This window comes from Alexandromys fortis, unplaced genomic scaffold (genome assembly GCF_014885135.2).
Source record: "Alexandromys fortis isolate MF-2015 unplaced genomic scaffold, M_Fortis_MF-2015_v1.1 scaffold_52, whole genome shotgun sequence".
NCBI classification, from domain to species: domain Eukaryota; kingdom Metazoa; phylum Chordata; class Mammalia; order Rodentia; family Cricetidae; genus Alexandromys; species Alexandromys fortis.
The window spans coordinates 5,040,137-5,053,106 of NW_026067929.1; the positions used below are offsets into that span (position 1 = coordinate 5,040,137).

At 49.3% G+C, this 12,970-nt stretch overlaps 1 long non-coding RNA gene across 2 annotated transcripts in view; it reads left to right on the forward strand.

Annotated features, from left to right (window-relative positions):
* Positions 1 to 12,705: 12,705 nt before the first annotated feature.
* LOC126503248 (uncharacterized) overlaps positions 12,706 to 12,970 on the forward strand; it is a 2,717-nt gene continuing 2,452 nt past the window's right edge. For both annotated transcript variants that reach the window (XR_007592228.1, XR_007592229.1), the window contains exon 1: positions 12,706 to 12,917. This is a non-coding gene — a long non-coding RNA (uncharacterized lncRNA). The remainder of the gene's footprint in view (positions 12,918 to 12,970) is intronic.

The following is a 12,970-nucleotide window of genomic DNA, read 5'->3' on the forward strand; positions in this document are numbered from 1 at the left end:
GGGGCAAGCCACCAAAGAGTTTACCGTCTTTCCAGGGAAGAAGAGGGATGCTCAGGCTTCCTGCCCCAGACTCAGGCGCACCCTCCTAGTCCACACGTCTGTCCCTCTCTAGTCTCTACACGAGCCAGCATTTCTGGCATCTGCCCCCCGCGCCCTCTGCCCTGCCGTGAAATCAGAAGACCCAACAGGTAAAATACATTGAGCAATGTGACAGTTGACGCCAGTCTTCCTAAGGGATCTCTAGAGGGTGGCTGTGCCCAGCCCGCCAGGAGGGAGTCAACTTGAAGCCAGCTGACCTCAGATGGAGAAGAGCTTCTTCTGGGCTGCTGTCCCAGTCAGCCACCAGCCACCACCCCAGTGCCAACCTCATGATCAGAGCAACACAGAAGTAGCAGGGACATGGCCAGGTGGACAAGAAAGTGCATGCCAGGGGCCTGGCCGATGTTCCCAAGGGAAGCCTGGAGACCGGACACTTGTGCTGGGACAGCACCTGGGCTTGGGCAAAAATACATTTTCCTAGCACCTGTTATGGGCTGGATCCGGTGTCAAGTAAGAGCCTTGCATCCCACTGAGTTCTCACGCTCAGAAAGAGGCTCCTGCCACCCACGTTTTATGGATAAATTCCCAGCTCCTTGTCCGAGGTTAGTTAAAATGGGGATGGGGTGGTAAGACTATAAACCTGGGGAACCTGCTTTCAAAATCAAAGAAGAGAAAGGTGACTCCTGGGAAGGGGGCAATGACAGGATGGGGTAGGGGTTTATTTTTTGATTTCTAATCAGAATCGTGTGTAGAACAGGCTGCTTGTGAGGAACCCTTGAATAGAATTTGAGAGGAAGGTTTCATGGAAGATTGTTCACCAAGTGTGGGGGAGGTGTCTTTGTTCGTTTTCATTGCTATAACAATTCCACAGACCAGATTGCTTACAGAGCATGCAGATGTATCCCTCTCAGCCTGGGATCCAAGGTGGTGCCTGCCTTACTGAGGGAGTCCTCCCCAGGGTCCCAAGGCTGCATAGGAACTTTGCCTAGCAAAGGGCCTCAAACGACCCCCTCGGCACCCACCAGCTTCCTCAGCAGCTGCTGAGCTCGGCCCTTGACCCTGCTTTTCCCTTGTCTTGTTTTCATGATCCATGTTATGTATGGGTTTGTGCTTCGAATAGAATCACACATCAGTCTAAAAAAGAGTTTGAAAGCAGCTAAAGAAAACACAGGCAGAGGAACAAAAGTGGATCGTTGGTTGTGCAAAGCTGTGTGTGAGATGCCTGCAGAAACGGCATGTGCGCGTGGCCTCTTTCTCCTCTCCTGATGCCCACCAGTGCACCACGGGCAGCTTCAGAGACACCCTCTATCTCTAAGCGGCAGACAATATTGAAGGTGTGTGTGGGGGGGCGGGGGGGCTGGAGAGATGACTCAGAGGTTAAGAGCACTGGCTGCTCTTCTAGAGGACCTGAGTTCAATTCCCAGCAACCACATGGTGGCTCACAACCATCGATAATGGTGCCCTCTTCTGGTGTGCAGACAGAATACTGTGTGTACAATAAATAAATCTTTTAAAAAAATATTGAAGGTGTGGGGGTGGTGGGATACTGGCTTCACAGCTAAGTGTGGGGCTCAGGAAGGGGGTACCACTCAATCTTTGCCATCATTTGTAGTCTGCAGAAGACAATGGAACATATGGTCTCCATGTAGACAGAGCAAACAAGCTAAGCTGCTGTATCAGAGTCATGTAGTTATGTAATGTCGTTGTGCCTTAAAGCACACAGCTGGCTCTCTCTCTAGGGACCCCTGGACTAGGGCTTCTTGATGGTGAAGCTCTTGTGCACCATGGGTCCTTCACGGAAGTAGGTGCCTCCGTTCTCCTACATGGCTGGTTTCTCTTTTACTCTTTGGTGGCTCCCAAATTAATATACAGAGACTTATTCTTACTTATGAACGACCAGCCTTAGCTTAGCTTGTTTCTAGCCAGCTTCTCTAATTTAAATTATCCTGTTTCTCTTTATGTTTTGTCTCTGGGCTTTTTACCATTCTTTATTCTAAATATCTTCCTCTCTTTCTTGCTCCACGGCTGGTTGTGTGACTGGGTGTTTGACCCCTGGCATCTTTCTCTCCTCTTTTTCTTGTTCCACCCTCTTTTCTTCTTCCAAGCCTAGATTTCTCCTGTGTATTTTCTGCCTACCAGCTCTACCTATTTCTCTCTCCTGCCCAGCCATTGGCCATTCAGCTCTTTATTAGAGCAATCAGGTGTTTTAGACAGGCAAAGTAACACAGCTTCACGGAGTTAAACAAATGCAACATCAAAGATTGCAACACGTCTTTGCATCATTAAACAAATGTTCCACAGCATAAACGAATGCAACACATCTTAAACTAATATTCCACAACACTCTTGCTTTGCCACCCTGAGACTGTCTCCTCTCTACGTGGTTACAGTCCACAGGAGGAGGAAGGAGTTGGAAGAGGAAGACACAGGAAGAGGGAGCAGCTAGAAGAGTTAGAACACATGGTCAGTCTTAAGATCCAGATTCAGAGATGCTGCTTGTCCCCTCCATCCGCCTTCCAGTGGGGGCCGAGGCAGGCTGAGTCATGTGACCATGCTGACGTGCCCGCCCAACCTGCTGGGTAATGGGATCTCCAGCAGAGCAAGCCCGTGCCTGCCTGGCTGTATCACGTGACTGACAGCTGTCAACATCCTCCACCCCATTCCATCTCTTCCTCCCCGAGTCACAGAGCAAAGGTCCAGGTGCACACAGACAGTCCGGTAACAGCCTGGGCTTGGTGGGAAACCCGTGCCCCCATCATCTGGTTTTAACATTTTTAGAATTAAGACCAATAGAGCTTGAGAAAAACAAACCAACTTTCGGAGCTGCAAAGTCGGAAGTGGTGAACAGTCCCTGTACATCTGCTGGGGAATACAGAATTTTCCTCCCACGTAACAAATTAGAAACCATCTGAGACTCGAGAAATCCGAGCTCAGGTTTCCTGAGTCTGTTTGCATATGGAGCAATGGTAGAAAGTTCAGAAAACCATGAGTCAGTTTTGAAGAACTTTTGGGCACGAAGCGGGGAGGCGGCTGGAGGTTTTCAGTGCTTATGTGGAAGACCAATGCGGGGGTGTAAGGATTTCAGGAGAATAACGACCCAAATAATGCCTGTGGAGTCACACAGTACATCGGCTATACTCTGGATCCGAGTTAATGTCTGTCCACAGGTGCCGCTGGGGAGATGATGATACCTGGAGGAGGTGGGGCCTGTGGGAGGTGGGGCCTGTGAGGAGGTGGGGCCTGTGGGGAGGTGGGGCCTGTGGGAGGTGGGGCCTGTGGGAGGTGGGGCCTGTGGGGAGGGCGGTCCTTAGGTCGTCGGGTTAAAGCCCCGTCCTTGATAGCTTTTACTCGCTGGCTTTGAATTAAGCAGCTTTAGCTTCAGGCTCTTGAGGATGATGTCTTCTGTCCCTAGCAGAAGTTTCAAAGCAAAAGGTTTGCTCAGTCATTGAGTAGAACCCCCAAATCATGAGCTGAAACGAACCCCCTCACTTTGTAAGTTTGTGATTGCAGGTGTTTTGTGCAGCTAGAAATATTCTCCGTCCCTGCTGGTCCCCTTGGATTGGTTTCTCTCTGCCTGCCTGTTTCCGAATAACCACTCTGAGGTTTATTATCAGCTACAATTGTTGGGCTAGTGGATTAGGTGATTGTTGGCTAGCTGTAACTATAAATTAACCCGTTTCCATTAGTTTATATTTACTGTGAGGCTCGTGGGTTTGTGGCCTCACATCTTGCTTTCCGGCAGGCTACATGGCGTCTCTCTGACTCTGCCCTCTCTCTCCCTGTATCTTTGTTTGGACTTCCCACCTAGCTATATTTTTCCCTGTCCATTGGCTGAAACAGCCAATAAAACACACATTTGCAGCATACAGAAGGACGTCCCACATCGGTTTCGTCATAGCCACAGGGAGCCGACTCACACACAGTCTACGGCAAGCCGGTGTTTCAGGCACCATGGTAAGACTTTGGAAATACTAATCTCCCTCAACTTCATAAAAATGTCTTGACATGAGACAATCATGGCCACCAGAGCTGGGGAACTGGAGGCAGAATGTGAGGAATAACTGACCTAATGCTACAAACCAGCCGGAGTGGATTTAAGACTCCAAGTCAGACAATTTGGTTGCTGGAGTCTGGCAAGTGTTCTCTGTAGAACTATCAGAAAATAGTTTAGGCTTTGCAGGTCGCTTGTTCCATCAACTCTGTGGCAATGAAGAACACACCTGTGTCCAATGGGACTTTATTGCTGAGGCTGGAGAGACGAGTGGGCTAGAGTGGATGCTGTTCTTGCAGAGGACCAGGGTTCAGTCCCACTACCTACATGGTGACTCACACCATCTATAACTTCAGTTCCAGATGACCCAAGGTCCTCTTCTGGCCTCCAGGGTCACCCGGTACCCATGTGGTGCACTTACACAATGCAGAAAACCAAAACAGCCAGCCACTGGCTCTTACCTCTACCTCAGTTCCGCCTCTAGGAATCTCAGAATCATTCTGTGAGAGACTCTCTGTGTGTGAGCTGTTTTTTCCTGTCTTACTCTCTAGTGCTGGGATTAAAGGCATGCACCACTACTGCCCGGTTTCTTTTCTTTTCTTTTTCTTTTTCTTTTTCCTTTTTTGGTTTTTTGAGACAGGGTTTCTCTGTGGCTTTGGAGCCTGTCCTGGAACTAGCTCTTGTAGACCAGGCTGGTCTCGAACTCACAGAGATCCGCCTGCCTCTGCCTCCCGAGTGCTGGGATTAAAGGCGTGAGCCACCATCGCCCGGCTTACTGCCCGGTTTCTATGGCAAACTAATGTCGCTACTGGGATTAAAGAACCAAAAAATAAATAAATATTTAAAAAAAACTTCCAAACGGCAAATTCAAAACAAAACTAAAACAACTACTGAATAACTAGATGGGCTTTACAAATGTCTGAGGCGTGAACCAGTCTTTGGAGTGTGTAATGATAGCTCCTTCCGCTTCTGGAAATACAAGCCAAGGTGGGGCCGCCTTGTCGAAACCCAGACCCTGCCATGCAGACACTTCAGAGTCTAGTCCATCGGAAGACCCTAGTGCCGGGCCCTGGTCATAGCTGTCTTGGCTCTCCTTCGTCAAATACATCTCCAGGATTAAGACGGGGGTTTGTGCTCCATTTGGATCGTCCCACAGTTTCCAGCAGTTTCCAGCGAGCCTTATCAACTGCTGCTTGGACAAGATGGCTTGGCAGAGCTATAAATGGAGGTGGAGGAAGGGACTGTGGCGGCGACACCCACAGGCTTCTCTCTGCCAGCAGAAGAATATTCAGGGAGGCACAGCTGCCTCCGGGGAACCTCGTGGAGAGTAGAACAGAGGTGGTCAAGGTGGAAAGGGGGACAGCCCTACTAACTCTACGGCCACCGTGTCTGCCTCTCCTGATTTAGGGGAGAGGAAGCTCCTGCCTCACTAATTCCTCTTGATGGCTGTATGACTTGTCCTGCAGGAGAGGCTAGGAATTATCATCTAGAGAAAGACATCCTAGCCCAAGTAGAGGAGGTGCTAAAAATAGAGCTTCCCAAATCCCCCCAAGAGCAAATAAATGAATAAATGTAATTGGCTGTAAACAAATAGAGCCACTTCTGCTGAGTTTTCTTTTCCTTTGTCCCCCAGAGCTACAATGTACACAAACATGTATCTTGATAGACTCTTTCATTAATGAAAAAAAAATCAGTTTCTCGCCCTCAACTGTGTGTGAAGTAATCGATCTGGGACCATGGTAGAGGCTCGGGGTAGCTTCTGATAAAATCACCAAGGGCAAACCTTTCTGTTCTAGAAAAATCCCTAGACTCTGCAGGGAGCACAGCCTGTGATGGTTAGCTTTTCACTGACTTGACACAGTCCAGAATCACCTTGAAAGAGTTCTGAGGAAGGATTCTCTTATCAGGCTAGTCTGTGGGATTTTCTGTGGAGGGGGCGGTTGTCTTCATTTCAGACCACCGCCGCTGACCCCGACTCACTAGAAAGGTAGCCTTTGCCTGTCTGAGGATGCCTACATGAGTCATGTACACACTGAAGCCAGAGGACAGTCTCCTCCTACTCTCTGGTTGCTGGAACAAAGTAGCTAACACACTAGGACCAAGATTTATTTGGGCTTATGGCTTCAGGGGGTCATTCACACCTCCATGACAGGGGGGTCATAGTAGACAGGAAAGACTTGCAGAGAGCAGAGGAGAAATGGGGGTCGGTGGGGGTTTGGGATGGGGCATGGAAAAATCCAGAGTCCCCAAATATTCTACAGAGTAGGCCCCCAAGGACCTACTTTCTCTGACTGTCTACACCAGTACCTTTGGGGCCACAAATCATGTCAGAACCGTAGCGCTGGGCTGGAGGACTTGGCTCTTATCTTCAGTGGCCTTTGCAGTATGGCAGGTCCCTTGGATTCTGATCACTATTTTTTTTTTTTTTTTGATTCTGTGGGGACTATGGGATCCTCAGGGAAAACTAAGTGCTGTCACAGGGTAAAGGACAGTCAGAAGGAAGAAGTGTATGCCCAGTGACATATTCTTTTCTCTGTCACTGTGTCTATGGATAGCTCTGTCACAGGAGCTCAATGACGACCAGTGAGATGGCTCAAAGGGTCAACCCACCTGCCACCAAGCCTGTCAGTCTGCGTTTGAGCCCTGGCCCCCACGTGGTAGATGGAGCACAAACTCCTGACCTCCACACAATGCTGTGGTATGGAGCATACGTATGCACCTTGAATAAATAAATAGAACATTCAAAAATTGTTTAAATCACGGTGGGGGTTCATCAGAAGTCCCTTGCATGGCTGAACTGTCAAGTGGCGGTAACAGGACCTATTAATGCCCAGGCGACCATCAGAGAGTGGCGGTGGGATGCAATGTCCCCTGTAGTCTCGGGCTTTTGAACACTGGGTCTCAGGTCGATAGCATGATTTGGACAGGTGTAGGAGGTGTGGGCTTGCTGGAGGAAACATATCCTGGGGGCAGACTTTGCAGCTTCAGAGATTTGTGCCTTTCCCAGTTTGTTCTGATTTCGCTAGCAGTTCAAGAGGTGGGACCTCACCTGTTCACTATGGAGAGGGCACAAAGTGTGATGGAGTAGGAACCAGAAAACATTAACTTTCCATCCTCATTCGGGAGCCGTGTATCCTACAGTGCAACCCCACTCCTTGACTAATCATGCCACTCTTGACCTCCTTTCTAAGTGCTTAGACTTTATCTCCACTCATTCCTGTTTTCACAGCCACGTGCATACATTATAGGCTAGGACCTGTATATGGGGGGCAACACGGGATTCTTGACTTTCTGAGTTTAGGTCACCTTGCTTAGTTTTTTTTTTTTCTTTATGTGTTCTGGGAACTGAACCCAGATCTTCTGGAAAGGCAGCCAGTGCTCTTAATCAATGAGTCATCTCTCCAGCCTCTCCAGCCGCGTCACCTTGCTTACTTATACTTTCTAGGTCTGTTCATCTTTCCTAGAAGTTTTATGCTTTCATTGTTCTTTACAGAAAATATGTATAGTTGAATGACATCCCATGCATATATAGACCACATTTTCATTACTTATTTTTCTGTTGATGGACAGCTTGGTTGGTTCCATTTCCTTGCTCTCATGACTAGAGTAGCAATGATCATGGATGTACAAATATCTCCACAGTAGGGGATGGAAATCTCTGGGTACGCGCCCAGGAGTGGAATGGCTGGGTCATATGGGAGTTCTATTTTTAATCTTTTGAGCAATCTCCAAACTGGCTTCCACGTTGGCTATATTAATGTGCACTCCCACCAAGAGTGAAAAAAGGTTCTTTCCCTCTCCATAGCCTCGCTGTTGTTTGCTGTTAGATGTCTTGGTGATAACCACTTTGTCTGGGCTTAGGTTAAGTGGTGTCTCAAAATAGCTTTAATGTACACTGCCCTGACGACTAAGAAGGCTGATCACTTTTGAAAATACTTCTGAGCTATTTGTACTTCTTCATTTCTTGAATTAGCCCATTTGTTGATTGGCAGTTTTGTTTCCTTGGTGTTCAGGCCAGGGTTGTAAGTTCTGCATGTTAATTCTCTGTCTGGAGCATAGCTGCTCAAGACTCTGCTGTCCTGCGGGCTGCAGGCTCTATGGGCTGTTTCTCCTGCTGTACAGAAACCTTCAAAGATAAGGCAGCCTCATCTACCGCTCCTTGGCGGTAGTCCCCATGCTGTGTGTGTATGTGTGTGTGTGGGGGGGGAGGAGTCCTGTCAGGTTCTTGCTATGTGTGTGTGTGTGTGTGGGGGGGTCCTGTCAGGTTCTTGCTGTGTGTGTGTGTATGTGTGTGTGTGTGTGTGTGGGGGGTGGTTCTGTTGTGTGGTGTGTGTGTGTGGGGGGGTCCTGTCAGGTTCTTGCTGTGTGTGTGTGTATGTGTGTGTGTGTGTGTGTGGGAGGAGTCCTGTCAGGTTCTTGCTGTGTGTGTGTGTATGTGTGTGTGTGTGTGTGGGGGGGGTCCTGTCAGGTTCTTGCTGACACTGAAGCGTATCCTTGTTTTCCTCTATTAGCCTCAGACTTTAAATTGAGGTCCTTGTTCCACTTCAGATTTAGCACCCCTCCCCTTTCTTTCTCCTTTTTTGAGACCAGGTCTATGTATCTCTGACTGGTCTAGACCTTGCTATGTAGACCAGGCTAGCCCTTGAACCCAGCGATCAAGCTGCTTCCATCTCCCGAGTTCTGTTACTAATGGCACATGCCGCACCACAGGTGGCTTCTGAGTTGATTTTTGTATAAAAGATGAGGATCTGACTTCATTCTTCTGCATGGGGATTTCCACTTTTGCCAGCATGACTTGTATCTTTTCCCACTATATGTTTCTGTTACCACTGTGAAAAGTTAGATGGCCATAGCCTTCTAGTCTCCACTCTTCCATTCCATTGGTCAACCTGTTTTTAATGTCAGTACCAGGCTAGCATTGTCCCTAGAATACTGCAGTATAATGTGCAGTCAGGTATTGTGCTACCTCCAGCTGCGAGCTTTCTCTTCATAATTGCTTTGACTATTCCGGGGTTTTCCTTAAAACAAGCAGTGGAATGAATACTTTTATTTTGTTCTCCCAAACTGGTATAACCTACTTCACTTACATTTTTATAAAAATTGAGCTTTTAAGTAGTAAATATACTGAAGAAAATTTTAAAAATGCAGCCCAGTATCCTTCCGCTTATGAAACTATCTCTTCTTAACCGTGTGTGCAGGTGTGGGCTTGCATGTGTGCAGTTGCCCCTGGTGGCCAGAAGAGGGCGTCATAACCCTTGGAGCTGGAGTTACAGGCGGTTGTGAGCTGCCTGCTGTGCGTGCAGGCACTAAACTCCGGTCGAGCAGGTGTTCTTAACCACTGAGCAATATCCAGCCGCTACTTTATGAAAGTATTAAAGAAAATAAATCATGTAGTAGAGCATGGCTTTTCTTGAAGTTCATGTCTGCAAGCATCTACTACAACACAGTTTGTTCATATACACTGGTTTCAAAAGCCTCAAGGAGAGTTTGGATGCTCCGTGTGTGTTGTGTTATGGGATTCCAAAACTGCTGTGGCTACAGGCTCTCAGGTGCGCAGAGAAGCAGAGGAAACACAGATGTAGTTGATTGCCATGCGACAGCACAGTGCAGCTGCCCGGGTGCAGATGCTGGGGCATCCAGAGGAAACCCGGGGCCAGCAGCGCGCTGCAGGCATTCGCGCCTTAGAAGATCAAGGGTAGGCGCTGTGTTTCCACGGGAGGAAACACAGGGCATGGGCCACGTTGGGAGCTTAAGGTCCTGTCTCCACCACAGCAGTCACTGAAAGACTTCCACGATGGGAAGGCGCTGGAACTTTTTTAGTGACAAATGACAAATTAGGCTCAAAGCTGTTCAGACGGAAAGAGCAATGCTTTCGGACTCTGGCTAGCTCTTAAGTCCGGGGCCTTCAGGACTGGAACAGGCATCGGGGAGGAAGTGAAGACTTCCTCAGGCGTCAACTTTGATCTGTGGCTGGTCTGAGATGGGCACAGCTCCTGGGGTGGGGTGGGGGGTACAGGAAACTGCTGAAGAGACGAAAACCGAGTGGCCCACTTAAGACGGGGTGTGCTTATCAACGTCATTGCAGTTTCCAAGTTCCTCAAACAGTCCCCATTCAAGCTCAGCGTGAGCAGCCCCACACACCGTGAAAGGGCTAGCTTCAGCCACCTGGCAGCACTGGGTCAGTCACCACACATTTTCCAATACAGAGGCATGCCTGAATCACGTGACCGCCGTGTGACTCGCAGGGAGCGATGGAGGGCGGGCGGAGTGGCTTGCGGTGAGGAAGAGGCCCTACCCCACCCAGAAGAGAACGTTTCTAGAGGAAAGGGCAGCGCTCTCTTTCTTTTTTGAGAACAACAGATACGGGTGTGGGAAGGGCCTGACCCTGATGGTCTGCGTCGATTACTGGGCAGGCAGCCAGGTGGAGATGCTGGGCCCGCCCAATGCTGGGCAAGCCCCACAAGATCCAGGAGTAGGCACAGAAACGTTCCTCAACTTTAACTCCGGCACCCTTACCCCACCCTGAGCAAGTATAACAGCCCAAGCCTTTTCAGAATGGCTGAGACCCAAAATAGACGAAGCTCCGAGAAGATAAATAAACCAAATGAACACCACTTGGCTTCCAAACGACATGCTGGTTCCTAGGCAGCCTGTGCTCGCCTGCTGGGAAAGAAAAGAGCAGAGTGTGAGGAGGAGGGGAGGGGCAGACCCTGCAGCTGTTTCTGTAAGCTCCTCTCCCTGGGCTGGGCCCGGGGGTCTCAGGGGGAAATGGAGACTTCTTCAGCAGTTCTGGGGCAGCCTTTGAACCTGCTTCCAACCCTAGGTGATGTGAATAGCCCTGGTGCCCAAAGGAATGAGGATTAGGGACTAGAATCATACAGGCTGAAGGAGAGATGATATAAAAAGTTGTGAGCCAGGAGCATGGATGGAAGCCACTAAGATGGGCAACCCTCATGGTTCCCAGCGAGACAGGCAGAGAGGGGCTGGTGAGCCAACTTGGTAGGGAGACCCGCTTGAGCCTTGGCCAGTCTGAACTCTCCGAGTTCACCCCCTGGACACACAGAGAGCTTGTCTTAGCATTCAAATGAAATGAGGGCAGATCTTCTCTCAATTGGTTCTGGGATCTGTGCCCAATGATCTCAGCTGGGCGGGGGGTCCTCTTTGGGGAGCCTGAGAAAGCGAAGGGGTACAGGTTTCCTTCTGGGCCCACATGCCAGCTTGATCTGGCAATGAAGGACTGTGGTCCCTACCTCCTCTTCCTTAAGCCACACAAGGCTCTCCTGATACGCAGGCTTTATTTCCTGGGTACTGTAGCTGGTCCTTAGATGACCAGGACTCCACAGACATTGTCACGGAGTTTTTGCTCTGGACTCCCTAGAGCTCTCTGGTCTTTATGATCTCCGTGGAAAGAATGCAGCTGAGATCCCCTGAGTGCAGCATAGCAAGTAGACAGGGTTTATCACAAGCAAAACGGTGTCATAGACTACGGCAGACCACTGGGTAGGAACCGAGATGGAGATGGGAGACAGCGGGGATGCGACAGTTAGGGACCCACCACTGTCCTCACTCAAGGTGACAACCTGCAGGAAGGCACAGAGATACCACATTATTGCCACAGTTCAGATTTTATCTCTGAGCACGGAGCTTAGTTTGGTCACCCACCTCCACCTGCTGATGTGATTCTAAACAATTTCTGGTCATCTCCAAATGGGGTCCACACTAGGGAAGTAAAGGCACACTGTTGCACCTTGAAAAGGAGGCTGCCCTCAGGGCCACCAGCTTCCGGTTAACCCGGATCATTCCAATCCCGCAGGCTCTGAAACAGGAAGAGGCGTGGCTTTGGACCCAGGCCTTTTCCTATGATTTTTGTCATCTCACGATATGCCTGCACTGAGAGCCGAAGGATGCCCATATTTCTCCCCACGCTGGGCAAAATGTGGTTGGTGCTTCTGAGAGCAAGCAGTCCACATCTTCCCAGAGAGTACCCTGTTCTTTTCTCCTGACACCAGCTCCCAAGGGCTGTTGAACACAGAGCCTTGCATATGGCTGGCCAGTGATCACTTAGCTACACCCAGGTCTCTGTGCTTCTTCAGCCACTGTTCCTGCTGCCCTTTGTTTTCTCTCTCTCTGTCTCTCTCTCTCTCTCTGTCTGTCTCTCTCTCTCTCTCTGTCTCTCTCTCTCTCTCTCTCTCTCTCTCTCTCTCTCTCTCTCTCACTCTCGTGTTAAGATTAAACCCAGGGGGCTGGAGAGATGGTTCAGTGGTTAAGAGCATTGCCTGTTCTTCCAAAGGTCCTGAGTTCAATTCCCGGCAACCACATGGTGGCTCACAACCATCTGTACAGAGGTCTGGTGCCCTCTTTCGGCCTGCAGGCATACACACAGACAGAATATTGTATACATAATAAATAAATAAAATAAATAAAATAAATAAAAAAAAGATTAAACCCAGGAACTTTGTGCAAACTAAGCCAGCGTTCCCCTCCCCCATCTAGGTATTTTTTAACCTAAGAGGTAAAAGGAGAGCATCATTTGGTTGTATTTTGTAATTTTTTTTTTTAATCCCTGTGTCTGCTCTTTCCTCTCCCTGTTGTTTTGGACTTTGTGCCTGGTTTACATGTGCCAGGGTGAGGGACCTTTGTACACGGCCTGAGGTCATCAATTTTCAGAGAAATAGGAGTCTTTCGGGAGGATAAGCAAGCAGCAGCAAGACTGCTTTTGCGTGGGTGCCATTTGAATTAAGTCGCGGCAGAGGCTTTGGTATGGAGCAACTCGCTCAAGCTTGCCCGTGTGTCCATCCCACGGCTGGACAAACTGGTCTCTGAAAAGAGCGGGCAGAAGGAAGCCTGGAGCTGAGATCCCTATCTTCCCTCCCTCCTGTTGCCACTGGTAGGAGGGAGGAGGGACCTGGAGACAAGCAGGGTGTGGGGGGGGGGGGGGGG